This window comes from Kogia breviceps, chromosome 2 (assembly GCF_026419965.1).
Source record: "Kogia breviceps isolate mKogBre1 chromosome 2, mKogBre1 haplotype 1, whole genome shotgun sequence".
In the NCBI taxonomy this organism is placed as follows: Eukaryota; Metazoa; Chordata; class Mammalia; order Artiodactyla; family Physeteridae; genus Kogia; species Kogia breviceps.
The window spans coordinates 2,032,705-2,049,795 of NC_081311.1; the positions used below are offsets into that span (position 1 = coordinate 2,032,705).

A 17,091-nucleotide genomic window follows, 5' to 3' on the forward strand; every position below is an offset into this window, starting at 1 on the left:
AACTTGGGTATGTCCTTGGTTCTAAGAGGTACTTTCCCTCTCCCACACTTTACCATCTGCTGTTTAGTTAATGGTTTATAAAACAACTGTGGATTTTAGACGGAACAGTGTATACAATTCCTCATTTGGTCATTTGTTAAAGATCTAGTGTTCTCATTTCCGTAATAACAGGGAGCTCTCTGGCCAGAGACAGACCCATTCTCCTGTTTTCATTCAAGACAGTTGCTCTCCTGTTGGATATTGTTCAAAAACTATGACCGAATCAGGGTTTGACATTTCCTTGCAGATAATTGTATTATCATTGTTTCAAAATTAGGAGTGAAAAAGATATTTCCAACAATTCAATTACAAATACCATTTTATTTTAAAAAAAGATGACAGAGGGCCGCGTCCCCGCAGAAGCGTCAGGAGATTCACGTGGCTACAGAGCGGGGGCCACAGCCGCGTCCTGGCAGCGCGAGAGGAAACCGGAAAAGCAAAAGCTGGAGTCGGGTACAAAGGGCCTGACGTGTCTTCTGGAGAAAACCGATCTTTATCCTGTGGCAGGAGAGAAACTGCCAGTTGGCAAATTGGGGAGTGAAACGATATTTCTTTAAGACCTACTAAGTAAAGCACAGAAAATGGATTGGAGCCAGAGAGGCTGGAGGTGGAGAGACCGATTAAAGGCTGTTGCAATAAACAAGTGAGTTGGCTTAGGGGTGATGCCAGCAGGCGGGGAGCAGAGAGGCGGGGAGAGGATGAGGCTTAGGTGCATTCAGGGAGTAAAAGTAGCCAGAGGAGGTTGCTGATCGAATGTGAAAACTAACTGAGCGAGAAAGACAGAAGACGGCCGCAGGCTTTCTTATTAGTAGCTGCAGAAGGGTATTAACATTAATTCATTAATTTAGGAAAGTAATTTAAAAGAATCCGGCAAAGGGAACAGAAACAGAAATGAGAGTGAATGGGCAGAGAGCCCCAGCCTGTCACTGCCTTTCGTACCCAGGACACCCTTTACAAAGACTTTAAAACAGGAAATGAGCAGAGAACTCTTAGCTTTCTCCTTTGGCAGCTGAAATTAAACATGGGCTAGAGGTTTAGGTGGGAAAAAAAAAAACCCAGAAAATGAAAACAAAAAAACTCTGTACTTAAAGCAAAAGATTCTGAATGCATCCCAGTGTGTCAACACCACTCAGGGGAAACCGGTTGGGGTTAGAGAATGGCCTAGAACGTTCTGGATGGCAGCAAGCTCCTCCATGACGTCTAGGTGTTGACCTCCCTCCAAAGTTTAGCTGTTTTCATCAATGAGTTTAGGTATGTTTATCAGTGATATGAATTAAGCCTTACGTTGGACGATTTTACCAAAGCTTGAAAAAAGAAGGATTCATGGGTTGTTAGGAGGCATTTCTCCTGCTACAGCGGGTACCCCTTGTGATGGAGAATTTTATGGGATCATCTGGCATGCAGCACATTCATATTTTCTTTTTTGATTGAGGTATAATTGACATAGATCCTATTAGCTTCAGGGGGGCGGCGTGATGATGTGATATGTGTATGTGTTGGAAAGTGACCACTGCAAGAAGCCTAGGTACCCTTCATCTCCACACACAGCTGTAGATTCTTTTTCTTGTGATGAGAACTTTTAAGATTTACCCTCTTAGCAACTTGCAGATACGTGATACAATATTGTTGACTACAGTAGCCATGCAGTATAGTGGCTTATTCTGTGGCTTATTTAGTTTCTAGCTGGAAGTTTGTGCCTTTTCACCCATTTCCCCCACCTCTGGCAGCCACCAGTCTGTCCTCTGTGTCTATGAGCCTGAGTTTTTGGGTTTACTTTTTTCAGATTCCACATAAGTGGTATATCTGTCTTCCCCTATCCGACTTGCTTCCCTTCGCATAACGCCCCCAAGGTCCATTCATGTCGTTATAAATGACAAGATTTCCTTGGTTTTTATGGTTCAGTAATATTCCGTTGTATACATACGCCACATCTTCGTTATCCCCTCAACCATCAGTGGACACTTAGATTGCTGCCATATCTTGGTTTTTGTAAATAATGCTGCGATGAAAATGGGAGTGTATATATCATTGTGAGTTACTGCTTCCACTTTCTTCAGATAAATACACAGAAGTGGAATTGCTGGATCATATGGTAGTTCTATTTTCAATTTTTGGAGGAACCTTCATCCTCTTTTCCCCAGTGGCTGCACCAATTTCCCTTTTCTCCACATCGTCGCCAGCACTCGTTATTGTTGCCTTTTTGGTGGTGGCCGTTCTGACAGGTGTGAGGTGATATCTCGTCGTGGTTTTGCTTTGCGTTAGCCTGATACTTAGTGACGCGGAGCATTGTTTCCCGTGCCTGTTGGCCACCTGCGTGTCTTTGGGAAAATGTCTGTTTAGATCCTTTGCCCATTTCTAATAGGATTTTTTGTTTTGTTATTAACTTTTTTGAAATTAATAATTCATTCTTGAGAAAACCATCTAACCATACCATAAAAAGTAGACAGCAAACCACCCCACGCTTCATCAGACAGCCGAAACGGTTAAGCGTCTTGCATAAGCCTCTCATCCTTTTCTACATCGTAATTATTGACCGTTCCTGGAAGTTTATTCTTTCCTAGCACTTTATTACACACAGATTTGCTTTTATGGCAGCAGAGCGTATGCAAGTGCACATCGGCCACTTAGTGAGGCATCTCGAGGATGTTTCCGTTCCCTCGAGCCTCTGCCAGCTCCATCTCGTCTGGGTCCATCCTGCATCGTCCTGTGGCTGGACCATCACCTTCTTAACTGTCACTTGCCGGATGTTTGTGTTGCTTCTGATTTTCACGATTACGTTTGAAGGCCAATTAATTACTTAAGATGAAGACGACGCTTCGCACTGGGCCCCTATCCCTTCACGGCTCGTGCTATATCTCTCTCCGCGACAGGGCTGCTCCACCCCTCCCAAGTGGCCGGCTGTCACAGAGACTCGGCAAGCGTAGTCCTGCCCGAGTGGGAAGCTTTACCGAGAACAGACACCACACGCCCAAGAATCATGCAGTGACAGACGTGAGTCGAGAAGAAGGACTCACACCGGAGGCAGGTGAGTGGCTGCAGTAGCCCCTGCAGGCTTCCCGACGGGGCAGGATGGCACCGGGGTGGGACACAGGTGCTGGGACCCTCGTCAAAGTGAGTGAAATCGTCACAGCACAGCCCAGGCCTGCTGCCTGGAGCCGGGCCCTGGGGAGGGGATGAAGGGACCCCAGAGCCGTCGAGCTGGATCAAGGGCGGGAGACGGATGTTTTCCAGACAGACCAAGGTTGGAGGGGAGGTCACCCTCTGAGCAGATGGTGCGGCCAGGGCAGCCGGGCAGCCGGTGCCAACAGGGACATTCTGGCTGTGGATGGTGAGGGCTGGTAAAGCCGTGTCTCCTGGCTGCAAGGATGCCCGCGCTGTGCCCCCCGCCGTGGGGAATTCTGTCTTAAAGAGCCAGCAGTAGCCTCTACCCCCAGGAGAGGTGGAGTGTCTGGGAGCCTGCTGGGCCACCCTGGAACAGCGGGCCTGGAGAGGGGTGGTCAGGGGGTGGAGAGGTAAGGACAGATTAATCAACCTTTCTGGGGGAGACCCTACAGGGTAGAGTGGTGTCTAACACAGTCCTCTTAAAAGGAGTCTACAGATGTCTTCCACCAGACTGTGGGAAATCATCTTAATGTTTCCTTCCAAATGTGTTCAATGCATGAAGGAAATACACCTCAGGAGGTGCTTGCTGTCACCTCACTCAGCCTGGATGTTGCCATGGAGACAGCCCAGTGCCGCCCCACCGGGCCTGGGCGCCATGCTCTGTCCTGGGTGCCCCGTGGCTGCACTGCCCCACGGGGTGCCCCGATGGGGGCCGGCGGAGGCCGTGGGAGCCAGCACCCCTGATTCGCACTTGCGGACATCCGGGAAGGTCACATCTCCCTTCCCGTAGCACAGAAACACGGCATGCTGGAAAGTTCTTTCCTAAATCCGTATTCTGAGCAGTAGAAACTGAAAATGTGGGTAAGGACCCAGGATCTGAACCAAGGGAAACCTATGCCTTTGCACTGAATTTCTGTTCTCAGCTGTAGGTTTGGCTGTGCGTTCACTGTGGCAGCTCACATTAGCTAAATACAGGATTTGGAATTGACTGGAATAAAGCTGTGCTATGAACACTATCATCAGAGAGAGATTTCCGGTTGCATTCCCAGGGGGCTGTCGTGCGCTCTGTCCAAGGAACGCGTGTAAATCTCTCCGTGATACTTGGCGCACCTCTCCGGCGCCGGCTTCTCCCCGCCATGGGCCCCCGTGTGCAAGGCGCTGGGAGCCTGGGGCTGCCCTGAGTGCAGATCGCCGGCACGGCCGGCCCACGTCTCCCCCGACCCGGGTCAGAGCGTGGTTCCCACTGCAGAGTTCTCCACCAAAGCTCACGGGCTGCAGACGGCCGCGCGCCCGGGCGCTGCTGACCAAGGATGCTCACGGCTCCTCCCGCGTTTCAGCTCCTCCCGGCTTTACATCCCTGACATTGAGCCGCAACGATTCCCCGCGATTGTGTTAATCCTGACGTTTCAAGCACGCACCCGCATAGAAATGCCATCAGCTGGCTAATTTTAAAATAGCCCTCTGATCACTTATCTTTCTGGAGGGTCAACCTCGGGGCTGGCGGAATGGATGTGTGCTTATTACCGCGTCGGGGTTCCTGGAACCAAACGGAGTCATTTGAAGGCCCGTCTCGAGCGAGCAGGCAGGGACCGTCGATCAGGAGCCGCTGATCATTTAGAACGATCCCCGCCAAGAGCCTCATCACTCGCGGCCTCACTGCTGCTCCGGAGACGTTGGCATGTCTTCCAGGAAAACGGTGTCTGGGGGTCAGGGTGGGGTCCGGGTGGTGCTAGGAACAGTAATAATAATTTACTGGGCGCTCGCTCTGTGTTAGGTTGTGGCATGAACTAGTCAATGTAACATCGCACCCCTCCAGCAGGTGGGCACCCTTACCATCTACATGTTTTATAGTTGGAAAAAGCTGACGGGTGGGAGGTGGCATAGCTGCCCGGGTCCCATGCTCAGGAGGAGATGAGAGGGTTTGAGTCTCGTGTGATCCAAGGGCTCCATGAAGGGGCCCCTGCTCGTTGCTTCACCACCTCTACGGTCCCTTTTTAAGTTAAAACAACAGAACACTGGGACAGCTCTTTATCTGGCACGAAGGAGTTTTACTTTCTGGCAAGTTGGGGATGAAAGGGAACAGATGACCCTCTCGTGCCCTCAGCCCACTGAATCCGTGGGGCGCAGGGAAGGGGGGACATTTAGCCCCATTGCAAAAACGAGGACAGCGGAGTGCAGGGATGTGAGGTGACCCGCCCAAAGTCACCCAGCTGGGGAGTGGCCGAATATGGCTTTGAAGCCGGAATGTCTCCTTTGCGAGACTTGCCGCTTTTAGGACTCGATTGGACGCCTTGCGCTGGGGTAGGAAGGGCCGAGTGTCTGTGTTACATGAAAATTCAGGAATGTGCTTTTACATATGGTCCATATACGGTCAAAGCTGCTTCTAAAAAGGCTTCATAAATGTTTGTTTTGACAGGGCGTTTCGAGTGCCTTCTGCCATAACTCTTGGTCTCCATTTTCGGGGTAAAGGGCCAGAATCAAAGCATGAGAATGACTGAATAATTATAACCAATAGTTATCGAGTAATATGCACTGCGGCGTTCAAGTGCTACAGCAGCCCTCCAGCTCCTGCCTTTGGCGGGTGAGGGACATAGGGCTGAGAAAGGCCTGCCCTTCGTGGGTAGAAGGACCCAGAAGCTGCTTCTCACCAGCCTTCTCACTGCCTTTGGGATGCCTGGGGCTCCCCCTGCTGCCCCAGGTGCTGGAGCAGGTCCCCTAGGAGAACCCAGCCGATGGCTGGCCCCCTAAACTGGGGCCTTCTCCCTGGCCAGGCCCAGGCACTGGCCTTGCCTCGTTCTCCTGGAGTATCCACCCGCATGAATCGCAATTCCAGAGACTGGGTCTCCATCCCGAATCCATGCATCTGAGTCGTCCTCCTAGAGCACGTTCCTCCTTACCTGCCACTCTTGCAGGACCTGACAGCCTGCAGCAAACAACCCATCCCCAGGTGGATCCCCAGGGCCCGTGCGGGGAGCTGCACGTTTCCAACGCCCCACCTTCTTGGGCACCTCATCCTGCGCCTCGAGCTGTCTGGTCTCTCCAGCTCCCCCCACAGTGGCCCCAGCCAATGGCCCTGGCTCCCAGGCCTCCCAGGTCATTCACTCGGGCCCTTGACAAAGGTCCCGTCCTTGCTTCATCTATTTCATTCGATGATGAGAAGCGATCTCCCCCTTCCCAGGCCCCTCTAGGCTCTTTGTTCTTGCATAAACGAGAACGCTTTCCCGTCCTGCTTGGTAGAAAGCTTCTTTATCCTTCGCACAATTACAACTGCGATGATCACTTCCTGTGTCTCGCAGGAATCTGTTTATCCCTCCGTGTAAACGCTCTTGTCTTTGCCGTTTCATTTCCGTTCACAGTGAAAACAAGATAGAAGCACATTTCATTTCACCCAAACATTGAAAAACTGGGTATCACTTTTGTTTCTTCTGAATTTTATTATCTCTGCAAATCACGGAATTACGTTCCCTTTTTTTTCTTAACAGATGAGAAAGTGCAAGTCTCTGTAATTACATACAGGTTGGATCCCAAATGCCATGATTTCAGAGGATCCATTACCGACGTTTTCTGGTGATCAGAACTCACTTCCTTACTCGGAAGGAGAGGCGTATCCGTCAGGACGGCCCTTGGGGTCCGGCAGTGACACCTGGAGCAGTCAACGGTCTGAAAAGACAGAGTTCATTTTTCACTCATGGGACATGTCCCCTGGGGGTCCACGGGGCTGGGCTCTGCCAGGGGCCGTAGCAGAGGGACAAGAGACGTGGCAGGAAAGATGCTGAACCTGAAGGCAGAACCTCTCCAGGGCGAGGCTCGGAAAGTGCGGATGGTAGCAGTCTACACAGGCAAGAAACCCGACTCAGGGTCTGCAAAAACGGAGGCGCAGAGAGATCATTCACTCGTCCAGGAACAGCCAACAGCACAGCCAGAACGAGAACCCACACCTACTCTCTCCCGGCTCAGCCAGAGTTCCAACACGTGGCTCCGTTCACCGCACCTCTCCCCATCCCTCCGGGTGGGCACATAACCCCGCACGGCGCTCAAGCTTACGGTGCCCCTGCCTGGCTCTCCGTGACCTGCAGACGTTTCAGGAGATGGCAGTTTTATTGCAATGGCGTTAGGTGTGCATCTATATGACCGTGACCTGTTGAAACCTCAAGGCGCCCAAGAGGAGCCCCCGAAGACCAGGACTGAGGGCTGGAAGGACAGGCAGCTGGGTAGACCCAGGAATAGGTTATCTGGCACAGAGGAGATGAAAGCAAAAAAAGATAAGGACTGTTGGCCTGCCTTGGTCTGAACACGGTCCATTTTCGTGACCCACGGAGGCAGAGCCAATGGACCCTCTTGGGGCCATTGTCACCAGGCTGCCAATTGGCTGAATGTTGAGTTCAGCTGTACCTTCACCCGTGCACACACACAGGAGTAACTGGGGCCCATCTCTCAGCGTGTGGCCCGCTCAGTCGCGTATAACGAGGTCAGTGCTGTCCCTCACGTTCCAACTACTTAAATACTGGAATAAAGAGTATTGATCCTGATTGTAAAGCAATTACACTCCAATAAAGATGTTAAAAAATTTTTGTTAAAGAGTATTGGTCCCAGCAGTATACACCGCTGGGTCAAGTTACCAGCGCCAAGAATATAACCACAGCGGCGCCTGTGGCACAGCCTGCGCGCCTAGAAGCAGTGCTCGTGGTAAGGGGTGTTGATTCCAAGGCTCTTTTTGCTCCGGTCCACAAAGCCTGAGGTGTTCAGCTGTGGAAACAATGGCAACTAGAAATGAGATTGGGAAACTCGAATTCCACTCTGGTTGAGGTCCTCATTTTATCACTAGTTCTGGGTGACGGTGACTAGGTCTGAATAATAAAACCACACCCTTCACTTACAGAGGTATCGCAACAGAACGTAAAGCACCTCACAGGTCGTCCTCGAGTGACGGATGCTACCCCTGTCTGCGGACCCCGTGCGCCACCCTAAGTCTGGAAGGGTGTGCAGCTCCTGTCTCCTTGCCGGGAGAAAGTGGCTACTTTGCTCAGGAGATCACGTCTTCTATGCAGGATGAAGGGAGGAGTCATACGTAGCAAGTCACGGGTATCCCATGAGCACGGGAACTGGGTAGCTCTCCCTGGGACAGCTGTGCCAGCGGCAACAGGACGCACCGCGAAGGTGCCGCCGGGATCTCCCCGCTACTGGAGGTGCAGACGGTGAGCATCGCTTGGTGACAACTAGGGCGCGTCAAAGAAAACTCTTCTTTCTGCCTTTGTGAAGTAAACATGGCCGTGCCAGCAGGCGGGATGCATTCAAAACCCAAACAGTCCTTTGCAAGGGAAGGAAGCAGCGCTGAGTTTGTTCTGCTGCTTTGACAGAACGTTCTCTGCAGCTGCAACAGTAATGATTTCAGCAGCATCAATCTCTGTGTTACTAATGACAGTTATGGCCACCCAGAGGCTCCGGGTAATTCGTTCCAGACGCTGGGATGCCTCTGGGAGCATCCTCGCTGATTTTATGCTCGGTCAGTTGTGTCTGCAGGTGAGGAAAATGTCAGTACATTTAACTTTAATAAAACAGCGCCCCCATTGTTTGCATCCCCATTCTTTGGGAAAAACAAATACCATGTGAGGGTCCCCAAACCTCAGAGTCACCAGTCCAGGCAGATAAACCTAAAAGACAAGAGTAAATAAGAGCAGGAAGGCCCGGGCAGAGCATCGCAGAAATGAATGCCCGTGAAGGCAGTGCACCGCAGCCATGTTCTGAGCAGAGAAAGGTGAAAGGGAAGCAGGTCAATCTGGGAAGACTTCTTGGAGGAGGCATGTTAGACACTTTGATGGACAATGCGGTTTCCGTTGTCAGAGACGGGAGAGGGCGGAGCAAGTGTTGAGGCAGGAACCAAGCTGAGAGCGGGGTTTAGGGAAATTTGCTTGACTGAGCCTGGAAATGGGGTCACGCCCCAAGAAGGCGGGGCCGCCAGCAGGAGGGACGGTGGAAGGTGCCGGAGTGGCAGAGAGGTGCACACGGGGTGCGGAAGGCGGGACGGCCCCTTGACCCGGCCCCAGCCCTCCCCTGCCTCCGCCCCGCCTGGATTGGACTCCGTTTTCTGCTGCGGGTCCATGTTGCAATGTTTTGACGTGAAGAGCAGTGCCTGAGATCCCAGCTCACCAGCTAGAGCCACGGGGGAGTGTCAGCTGACAACCACCCTGTTCATCAACCCCGGTCACGCGCGCAGCCCCCGCCAGCCTGCGGCCACGGACAAGACAGCGCTGGGTGCCCATGGCTCTCGGGACCCCTCCCTGCAAAATAGTCTGATGGACTCCGGGTTACCGAACGGAGGTACTGGTGACACCCAATAACAAGCCACCATTGTGACTCTACCAGGGACAGAAGTACCTGTCCACCCCCTGGCACCGAGCCAGCGCACAGCAGTGCTGATCGATAGAAGAACACCGGACAGTGGGTACTTGTTGAGGACCGAATGCTTGTGTCCCCCCAAATTCCTATGTTGAAATCCTAACCCCAGTGATGGTGTCAGGAGGCAGGGCTTCGGGGAAGTGATAAGTCATGAGGGTGGGGCCCCCATGAAGGGATTAGTACCCTTACAAGAGACCCCACAGAGCCCTCTGGACCTCTCTCCATCCACCACATGAGGACACAGGAGAAACCAGACATCTGCAACCGGGAAGGGGGTTCTCACCAGACCCCGGCCATGCTGGCACCCTGATTTCAGACTTCCAGTCCCCAGAACTGAGAAGGAGATTCCGTGGCACCTTTGTTATAGCAGCCGCAACCAAGACAGGATTAAAGAAGCCAGGCTCAGAGAATTGAGAAATGACCGGTCCCAGATCACACAGCTGGGTGCCTGAGTTGGGACTTGGAAGCAAGTCTATCTGATCCAATGCCCGTGCTCTGTCCTGTGACGTCCCCACCTCCTCTTCCTTCCCTCACTGACCAGTGAGGCTGATAGAAGACAAGTTCCAGAGGCTGAAGGCGATGGAGCTCTGGCTGGTGCTGGCCACAGTGAGCCGAAGTCCCCTTTTGTTGCTGTCACGTCTCCTGCAGTTCAGGCCCCCGAGCTCTGAGCACGGGAAGAGCAGCCAGCTGCCGAGGTCTGGAGCCTGGACCCAGATCTGGCTGCTTCTTATCCAGGCCCCTGCTCAGCTGGCTGTGGACTTGACCCTGTCCTTCTACAGAGCCGCACCGCTGGCGGCTGGCTCCCACCCCCTGTCTCCCCACATCCGGAGAGACACCCAGTGCCCCCTCCCCTTCCTCCCAGAACTGCGCCTCTCCTCACGGGACCCTCAGCACCTTGTCTAACAGGTAACAGCCCGTGAATGGAGGTTGATGTCCGTGTAGGAATGTCACCTGGCTGGGGAGTGGGTGGTTACTTCTGCCTGTAGGGATTTTCCTCCCTTTTTTTCCTAAAAGCAAAATAACTGGGATATAACCTCCCACACCCCCACCTTCCCTGCCTGGCTTCATTCCGATCCCTGAGGATGATGTTGGAAGTCAGCTAGAAGCCCCTGGCTTAGAGCTGCGTTTGCAGGGGTAATCTCTGTTCTTCTCTCCTCCTGACCCTCATTATTCCATACGTGTCTCCTGGGAGAGTCTGTTGACACTGGAGTTTGTAGGTAACCAGGTCCCGAGGGGTGTTGAACATCAGCCCAGATGGACAGGGTACCCGTCTCCCAGAGATGAGCACCGTCTGACAGCCTTGGGTCTCGTCAAGCTGGGGAGGATGAAGGCGCCTCTGTCTGTGAGCAGGGCGGCCGGGTCTTGGTAGGTGGAGACAGACTGTGTTTGCACAGCATGGAAGTGCCCGTGTGACAGGTGGGTATATGGGCTCGCAGCAGCCAAAGGGCTGCGCACGGGCAATCGCGTGGCCGCCTCCCAGCTGCAACCACTCTCCTATCCTCTGCTTTGTGGTGCTGTGGTCCCACACTCTTCTGGCTCTCCAGCCGGCTCATGTTAGGCTCTGCCGAGAGGAGATGCCAGAGAGATGGACCGTCGGGCTGAGACGTGAGGAGGGGATCGCTGCCCCTGTTTGCTTCTTGTTTCCTTCCTATTACTAGTCTAGGGTGGTTGCTGGGACTGTCACCCTAGCAAGAAGTCTTCCCTGCAAGGGAAGTGGTTCCTATAGACAAAACCAGTTTGCAGCCTTTTCCAGACCAGCAGGGTCAGCCCGTCACACTGAGCACACACCCTCTCCTCCCAGCGCTGGCTCTCAGCCCCCAGGACCCCTCCCCCAGCTGGCCAGCACCCACCTCCGAGGTCTGAGGTTAGCTCTGAGGGAACCACCTTCTCAGTTCCAAGTTTTAATCATCTCCACCTCTCCCGTTCTCCCCCTCTGGCAGTGGCTCTGGCAGTTACTACCTCTGTAACACTTCAGCATCTTCTATTTATCAGTCACCTAGTGAACAACTTTATCTCGTTTTCCTCCTTTAGTAGCTGGTACAGAGTTTGCCTCCTGAGGTCAGCCGCTAATTAGTACACAGCCTTATAAGAATTACACGTGCTAAGAGGGGCAGAGCCCAGCAGGGAGGAGAGGGGCTCCAGAGCCAGTATGCTCAGGCTTTACCCCCGGACTCTGCCAGGGACCTTGGAAAAGTGACATGAACTTCCTGTTCCTTGACGTTCTGATCCATGAGGTTGGGGTCTACTTTATAGGCTTCATAGGCTGAGGATTAAGGCAGTTAAAAGATACCAAGGACCAAGACCATCCCCTGGAACATACAGAGCACTAAATAAAAATTAGTTGCCATCATTATTATTATTATTACTATGTAAGAGTAATAATAAAATAATAAAAATGCAGGAGAGTACTCTACCAAAAAATAATCCCCATATCCTAACCATTATTGATATTATATTAATATCAATGAAGACTTCTTCGTACCTATATACAGATAGAATAGAAACTATGCGTATGGGAGAATAACATTTTACTATAAAAGAATCACAATATACAATACTGTTTAATAAATGTATTAAGTTTGACTTTACCAGAATTAAACCAAAAAAAGAATAGAGGTAAAGCTGAGGAAACTGCTGATTTTTAGGTAAATATCTCTTTATATTTTGTTTCCTACAAGATCCCTCTGAGATTTTAAAAAATAAAAACATTATGAAAAATATTGAGGCTTTAGTCCTTTGTTTAGATAAAGTTTCCATTTTACTCAGTAATGATTGACTCACTTTGCCGGGAGAAGAGATTTAAAAGGCATAGAATTTTATCCACTCACTTCTCGCCTCTTTCCACTTTTGTAAGCGCTGGTGTTATTATCTTGATTGTTATTGTCAAGGTTTAGAAAACATTCTGTTCTATAACTGTAATTCTCACAGGTGTCTATTATCACTGCTCCCACAAGCCTTTGTAACACAGATGTTCCATTCCCGAGAGCTCTCTTTTTATTCATCTCTCAGTTTTCAAAATTCTTGTCAAATAGACATTTCAAGAGGATGTACGGTCGCAATATTCCCCGAGAAATCCCGAGCTGCGAGATGGGGCTGCTGGCGCCTAGCACTGAGCACCGTCACAGTGTGAGCACATCTGTGCTGGATCCAGGAGCGCCTCCTTCACCCGTCACTGTTTTCTTAAACTGATCACCAACAGTGAGCTAAAAATGGGTGCATTTGCAAAGTGCTGTCTGCCCAGCAGTCTCATGACTGCAACGAAAGCTTGCTTGGGTTGGCCATAGCGACAGATGGTGCGGGAGCCCCAGCTCCAGGTCTGCTGTTCCAAGAGGAAGCGCTCGTCCCGAGGGGTCCCTTCCCAGGACCTGCTCTGATGGAGGATGTAAGTCCTGGAGGGCTCACCTCAGGGTTGGATGGAGGGGGCACCAAGGCCCCAGAACGAGGCCCTTCATCCCTCCCCACACATCCAGGCTCCCATTTGAGACAATTTCCCTGAATCTCAAGAACCCCCTTTCCTTGAGGCGTATCTTGAGGTGCATTTTTCATAGACGTGCATCCTCCTAGCTTTTGTTTTTCTGAAAGCATCTCTTCCCTTTTAAAAAATCAACTTCAAGGTATAATCTGCACATAATAAAACTCACCTATATTACGTGAATGGTTGAGAGTTTTGACATAAGTGCTCATCCATGTAACCACCCCCACGAGCAGAATAAATAGCCCCCCAAAGTCTCTCACGCTCCCTTGCATTTGGCTTCCAGGCCACCATCCACCCAGCCTCATGCAATCCCTGATTTACCTTCCATCACCACATTGGTTTTGTCTCTCTAGAATTTCACATAAACAGCGTCACAAAGCACGCACTCTTGTGTGTCTGGCTGCTGGCACTCAGCACACTGTCCTTGGGGTCGATCGCGGTTGAATCAGCAGTTCCTGGTCAGTATTGCCATGAGGCATCCCATCATGCAAATACACCCCCTCTTTATCATTCACCTCTTCACGGATGTCTGTCTCTTCTCATGTCTGTGCCTTCATCTTTGAACAACAATGTAACTGGGCATAAGTGTCCAGGTTGGAGCACTTTTCCCCAGCTTCTTACAGATGTCATCCTAGCATTTCTAGGCCACCTGAATCTGAATCTCTCCACACAGCCTCAAAAACAGTGTACAGAAAAATAAGAAGAAATAAAACAACTTCTGCACAACAAAAATTCAAATAACACTGCAAACTTCAGATTATCTATGGCAGAAAATTAACAACTGGAGTGTAGTGCAAGGCTTTGTGGAAACCTAGTAGGATGGGGGGAAAATGCACAGAAAGATCCAAAATGGCCCTAAACATAGAAAATCCATCCTAGATGCAAAAATTCTAAAAAAGGTCTTATCAGACCAATGCACTGACTAGAGGGAATGTTGTTAAATTAAATGGGACTCAGAAAGACATTGTTTCCAGGGAAGAAGGGGCTGAAGATTGAAAGAAAGACACTTACTGGATATTGGGTCGTGGAAGGGGAAAGGACAAAGCAAGTGGGCATAATCTGGATCTCTGCAAGATAAAATAGATCCCACACCACTTCCACCTGCCACCCCCTAAAACTACATTACAGAAGCTACACTTTGATATAATGAAAGAAATTTCTCTTAAAATATAAAAATTATAATGTACTCCAAACTATTATAATGTTGAATAAACTTAAGCAGACTTCATCTATATAAAGCAAATGCAAGAAGAGAAAATTTAAATCAAAGAATTTAAGCTGATGAACCCAGCACTCCCCAAAAGAGTGCTGAATAAAACTAATGCAAAACTCCAAAGTAAATTTAAATACCTTTATACAAGCATTTGAGGATATCAGAAATGCAGACATTAAGATTTTAAAAATGAACAAAAAGTAGAAGAAGTCAAATGAGAATTTATTGAACTCAGGACAAAAGTGGAAGAAAAAGATAGTGTAAGATCAGAAATGAAAGCAAAGTTATAGACTGCCTGAGTAAGAACATATTTAAATAGAAATTTATTAAAAGTCATAGAAGAAAGTCAGAATAACTTGCAATATAAAAATAAAGGAAGGAAAGACATAAAAAAGGTCAAAGAAAAGTGGTTGAAATGGAGGACAGACAAAACATAATCCAACATATGTATAATCAGAGGTTCTCCCCACAGAAAAACAAAACAATGGGTCATGGCTAATATGTAAATCTATACTTCATGGATACTTTACAGAAATGAAAGAAGACCTAAGTCTACATTTTGCCAGAGCTTACAGGGACCAGAGAAAAATTGACCCAGAATGATCAACTTTAGGGTAAGCTGGGACAAAGTGAGAGAGTGGCATGGACATATACACACTACCAAATGTAAAACAGATAGCTAGTGGGAAGCAGCCGCATAGCACAGGGAGATCAGCTCAGTGCTTTGTGACCACCTAGTTGGGTGGGATAGGGAGGGTGGGAGGGAGGGAGATGCAAGAGGGAAGAGATATGGGGACATATGTATATGTATAGCTGATTCACTTTGTTATAAAACAGAAACTAACACACCATTGTAAAGCAATTATACTCCAATAAAGATTTTAAAAAAATACTTAGCCTGGTAAAACTATTACAATTTAAAAGCTTTAAAAAATAATCTCCGGACCTCAAGGAAAAACTATAAAAATAACCTATTAGTCTGGCATCAGACATCTCAAGGTAACAATGGGGGAATTTCAATAAATATGAGGGAAGAATATGTGAAACGAGGATTTTATACACAGCCAAAAGCAGTCTAATGTCAAGACTAGAATAGCAATTTTGATCATGTAAGATCACAGGACCACTGTTCTCATGAGACTTTCTTGAGGAATCTGCTGGAGGATAATTCTTCCAACCAAGCTATGACCAAAGAAACTTGGCTAAAGGAAATAATGGTCATGATTTAATATACTTAATTAAATATTTAAGACTAAGCTAATAGAGTGGGGATGAGAGTAGAAGAAGATATAAATATCACATATTTTGGCAAAATGGAAATAACAAAAATTAAAAAGGGAAACAAAACTAAACAAGATGAGGGAAAAGAAAATAAGTGTATTGATTGTGGTATGGAGCTCAGGGAAATGTCAAGGATACCACCAAAACTGATTTTTTTCTAAAGGAAGAAAAATAATAAATAAGAACAGAGAAGGCTAAGGGAATTTTAAAGTGTGTAAGTACAAAGATGTAATAAAGGTAGAACAAAACACAAGCCAATGTAAATAGCAGAGAGAGAAAGTAAAATAATTAAAAGAGTGGAGGAAACCCAATACAGAAGGAAAGAAAATAACACATATGCATGAATAACTCTAGCAATAGTGACATGAAATAATATAATTGCAGTGAGACTCATCACAGCCACATATAAATATGAATGAGTTCAACTGACCTATTAAAAATTATTTCCAATTTGTTTCCGAAAGCAAGACTCAACTCTATGTTGCATATGCACAAGATACACGTGACTTAAAAAGGCTAAAAATATAAAGGAAGACATAGTTATACCAGGCAAATGAAAGCAATGAGATAGCAGAGGTTCTGACCTTAAGTGAAAAATTACAAAGAAGGATATGTTTTAACACTATGACCACAATTCACAATGATATGTATCAGTTACAAATAACTCTGCTAAAAATAACCACAAATATCTCCATAAAGTAGAAAGTATAGAAGTGGACAAAAATCCGTAAGTAGCTAGAAGACACTGGCAACATAGTCAAGAAGATAGATCTTATTGAACAAAAGTTACTCCTTAGCACACATGGGACTTCCACTAAAATTGACCATTTGTTAGGTCACAGAGAAAATATCAATACATTCCATAAAGTAGACAATTGCAAATAATCCTGTCTGATCACAATACAATAAAACTAGAAACTAATAACTAAACTAAAAAAACAAAAATTTAATTCAGCTTGGAAATGGAAAAAAACAAAACCTTCAATTATACAACTCAGATGAAAGAGAAAATGCAAATGGAAATGATAGAATTTCTAAAAAAAAAAGATAACTTATGGAATTCATTGAAAGCAGTACTCAGAGGAAACTCTGTAGCCTTAAATGCTTATATCATTATAAACAAAAATAAATGAAAAAGGCGCGAAAAGAACAAAAAGTAAACCAAAATAAGCACAAAAAAGCAAACAAAAAATAAAACCAAAAATTAATGTATTAGACAAGAGAAAAATAGTAGATAAATTAATAATCAAAACATGGATTTTTCCTCCAAAATATCAAAGTAAACAAACAACTAGCTACCTTGATTAGGAAAAGGGAGAAGAAATCATACATATATGTATGAAATAATATATAAAATATATAGAAAAATATATATATAATAATCAGTTGTCCAAAAAAGTAAAAATTAAGAACTATCATAAGAGATTATTTGCAGAACTCTATGCAAATAAATTTGAAAATCTAGATGAAATGCATAATTTCCTATGAAATTAGAATTCTCCAAAATTGACCCTATTAGAAAGGTTAAACAAAATAGTTTTTATAGAAGTTAGAAAGTTATGAAGAAACTACCTGAAAAATATAT

General features: G+C 47.5%; 1 long non-coding RNA gene across 1 annotated transcript in view; it reads right to left on the bottom strand.

Moving 5' to 3' along the window:
* Positions 1-486: 486 nt before the first annotated feature.
* The window catches only part of LOC136793471 (uncharacterized), a 466,580-nt gene continuing 449,975 nt past the window's right edge, over positions 487-17,091 (bottom strand). The window contains exon 6 of the long non-coding RNA XR_010838754.1: positions 487-537. This is a non-coding gene — a long non-coding RNA (uncharacterized lncRNA). The remainder of the gene's footprint in view (positions 538-17,091) is intronic.